The following is a 4022-nucleotide window of genomic DNA, read 5'->3' as shown; positions in this document are numbered from 1 at the left end:
GTGACCAGGCTTGCAGGGGAGGGCAGTTGGGTGTGACCAGGCCAGCAGGGGAGGGCAGTTGGGAGCAAAATAAGGCCTGCATGGGAGGGCAGTTGGGGGAGAGATCAAACCAGCAGGGGAGGGCAGTTGGGGGCAACCAGGCCAATAGGGGAGGGGAGTTGGGGGCCATCAGGCCAGCAGGGGAGGGCAGTTGGGGGAAATCGGGCCAGCAGAGGAGGGCAGTTGGGGGAAACTGGGCCATGAAGGGAGCATTTAGGTGTCAATCCGGCCAGCAGGGGATTGGTTAGGGGGCGATCAGGCAGGCAGATAGGCAAGCGGTTACAAGCCAGCAGTCCTGGATTGTGAGAGGTATGTCCGACTGCAGGTCGGATATCCCTCAAGGGGTCCCAGATTGGAGAGGGTGCAGGCAGGGCTGAGGGACACACACACACACCTCCCCCCCTTTGCATGAATTTCATGCACCAGGCCTCTAGTAAAAAGTAATAAATAAATAAATAAAAGATCTTCTGATGTTCTGACTAAGAGTTAAGTGTTTTGCCTGCAAAGCCTATCCCCACTTTGCTGCCACTTTGGAAAGATCTATAGCATTTCTCATGAGAAGTCTACCATCCCAGCCTGGGATATGTTTTCTAAATATTAGATCTGAATTTATTTTATTTTATCCCTAAATGCATTGGGCCACAATCTTCCTGACTGGATTATATCACCCTCTATTTTTAGTAGCTGGTTCATTCAGTCCAATTCCTTACTATAAATACCTGTGTGCACTTGTTTTAAAGTAGAACTCTTTTATCATCTGATTGTCCCAGTCTAGATTGGAGAGGGATAGGGGAAAGAAATTTTTTTACATGGCATAGAGGAGAGAGAAGTTAAGGCTGCATTGCTCTACTCTGCTCACCAGCTATTTTCAACTATTCCAGAATCCATAGCTGACTGGGTGCAGGAGAAAGCCAAGAGGGTCTAGCCCTTTTCTGGGTATTAACCTTGAGAAGTTGGCAACTGTTTGGGACTCAGTGGGGCCACTCAGACTCTTTCCAATTATCTCATCCACTGAAAGTTTCCTTTTCAGAATCCCATGCCTCTATTTCCCTACTCACATCATATACACACTGACTCCAGCCTTCAAGGCCAGCAAAGAAGGGTTTCTCCTGGTCTTAATGCTCTTGAGTAAAATTAAATTTTCATGCTATCTCATACCCATCTTCTTGGATTCCCAAAGAAAGGGACACTGAGCTCTCAGGGATACTGATTAAACTTCTACTGAGCTCAAAGCACAAAGAAGAAATAGTCAGGCCAGAGTCAGAGTGAGGGGTGGGTCTCCCACACAGCTGCTGGTGCACTGGCACATCAGGAAAGGTGTACTATTGGAAACTTAAGGGGGGCAGGGAGGGAACGGCAGATGTATTTTTAAGACTCTTCTCAGGAAAAGGAGAGTGTGTGGTTGAAGAAATATTGCAAGATGATCCTAGAGATGTGGCTTTCAATAAGGAATATTTGTCATTTTAGGGGAGCCAGTGTCTAAATAGTCTCCCTATTTTGAGGTTTCTACCAGCAGTCCTCCTTCTCCATTCTTCCACTCACTATCCCAGTTTTCAGGTTCTCCTCCAAATTAAAGTGGAACAAATATTTGATTCAAATAAATATATTGATTCAAGGTAGCAGAAAATTATCCACAATTTATCAAGATTCTGGCCTCAGCTGGGAAGCACAGTTGGTTAGAGCATCGTCCCGATACATCAAGGTTGTGGGTTTGATCCTCAGCCAAGGCACCTACAAGAACCAACCAATGAATGTATAAAAAGTGGAACAGCAAATCACTTTCTCTCTCCCTTCCTCTCTCTCTGCTCAGTATGGGTACATCTCCCAAGGATCTGAGAGGGTTACAAAAGCCTAACTGTGCACATTTCAGGCACCAAGGGCCTCTGTTCTCCCATGCAGCAGCCAATCGGGAGCAGCATCTCCTGGCCTCTCTCAGATGCATAAAATGAAGATGTGCCTGAAATAATAGAACAAAGTATTCATTGAGTATTTTCAAAAACAATTTATATGCGATGACTAAATGGATGTTTTCTCAGAAATGCAAAGCTGGTTTAACATTAAAATACCAACCATGGGATTCACCATATTAACTCAACAAAAAAGAAAAAATACAGTTATCTCAATAGACTCAGAAAGATTATTAGAAAACAATTCATAGTAAAAATTCTCAGGGTTCTCGGAAGTTTAAGAAAAAGCAGCACAGACATGATGCCAGTCACTATTGTCTTCACCACCCCCTCAACCACCCCACCCACCCCCACCATCACAGAATAATAAGCTGGGATCTACCATACCTACTGAATAATTATGGAATATTACATCAAAACAGAGAAAACTGGAGAAAGTACCTATGGAGTTATGCATCAGGGTAGACACAAAACAACAGGTCAAGTGGTAGCCATGATGAAAATCAGACGAGAAAGTAAACAGGAAGAGATTTCTAGTACTGTAATTCTGGGAATTTCTCTATTAAAAGAACTTTGTCATTCAAATACAGTCTTCAAGAGGTGCTTATAGCCCTGGCCAGTGTGGCTCAGTTTGTTGGAGCATTGTCCCATATACCAAAAGGTTGCAGGTTTGATCCCCGGGCAGCGCACATATGGAAGGCAACCCGTTGTTCTCTCTCACATCAATGTTTCTCTCTCTGTCTCTCTCCCTTTCTCCGCCCCCCCTTCTTGTCTCTAAAGTCAATTAGCATTATCCTTGAGTGGGGATTAGAAAGAAAAAAAAATATGTGCTTATGAAAGACTCTAGGTTATATCTCATCTTTGAATACCTTGGATCTCCAGAAATACTTGGACTCTATCCCTTCTGGTCAGTTCGTGGATTCTTCACTTGTTCATAAGCACATCTTTTTTCTATCTTTCTAAACCTTACTCAAGTGTATGCTTATTGATTTTAGAGGCAGGGAGAGAGGGGGTGGGGGAGAAAGAGAGAGAGAGAGAAACATACAAAACCATGCAAGAGGTTGTGTTCTGTCACTCTAGAAGAGCTCTTACAGAGACTTAAAACCTCAAAGTCCACTGATAACAAAGGAACAATGACTAGTAAACCAGCTGGTTTGGGCCTTTCAGAGCTTTTGGAATACCAGTCAGAGGAAACATACGTGAAGTCGCAGCACTCTGGTATATTATAGATCTCCAGAAGTACTGCTTGGTCAGTTCACAACTAAGCTAGCTGACCTCTGGAAGACAGAAACCATACCTGCAGAATTAGCAACAATAAGCCATCTGGGGATTCAGAAATTAATCAACTCTTCGGGATTTTCAAAGTTTTGGTGCACCACCAAAAATAAAGTGTGCCAGAAGTAGAATCTTCACAGGACTATAAGAATACGTTTCCCAAGTTGAAACCAGGAAACCTAGCATCCCATTGAAAAGCTTGGTTGAAAATACCTTAGGTTTGCTTTCAAAAATGTTAGTTTATGATCCAGCCAAACAAGTTGCTGGCAAAATGGCACTGAGCCATCCATATTTTATTGGTTTGGATAATCAGATTAAAATGTAGCTTTCTGACAAAAAGTTTCTACATGTTGTATCAAGACCAGATAGTGATATTTTTACTGTTAATTCTATTTTTGTCCTGTGTATTTTTCTTCTCTTTACTTTAAAACTTAAGCTATACTTCATCTTCTGATTTCAAAATGTAATTTAAACATGTAAATATCATTCTATATGAATTTAAATATATATGTGTAGGTCTCACTATAACAACTGTCTATTATTATAATAAAACTACATCTAATATTGATGACAGGAATTGGGAAAATTTCTTAAGAACAGAAGAAAACTTCCTCAACCAATATAGAACATCTATGGGAAAACTACAACTAACATCATACTTATAATGAAAGACTGAATGGTTTTCCCTAAGATCAAGAGCAAGGCAAGAATATCTGCCCTCACCATTTTATGCAACATAATACTGAAAGTTCCAGCTAGTTTAAAAAGGCAGTAGAGTAAATAAAAGGCATCCAGATTTGG

General features: G+C 41.7%; 1 pseudogene; it reads left to right on the top strand.

Moving 5' to 3' along the window:
• The first annotated feature begins 2346 nt into the window (after window positions 1-2346).
• On the top strand, window positions 2347-3546 carry LOC102764814 (annotated as a pseudogene).
• The last annotated feature ends 476 nt before the right edge of the window (window positions 3547-4022 follow it).

Source organism: Myotis davidii, unplaced genomic scaffold (genome assembly GCF_000327345.1).
Source record: "Myotis davidii unplaced genomic scaffold, ASM32734v1 scaffold309, whole genome shotgun sequence".
Taxonomy (NCBI): domain Eukaryota; kingdom Metazoa; phylum Chordata; class Mammalia; order Chiroptera; family Vespertilionidae; genus Myotis; species Myotis davidii.
This window is presented reverse-complemented; position numbering and strand designations above follow the sequence as displayed.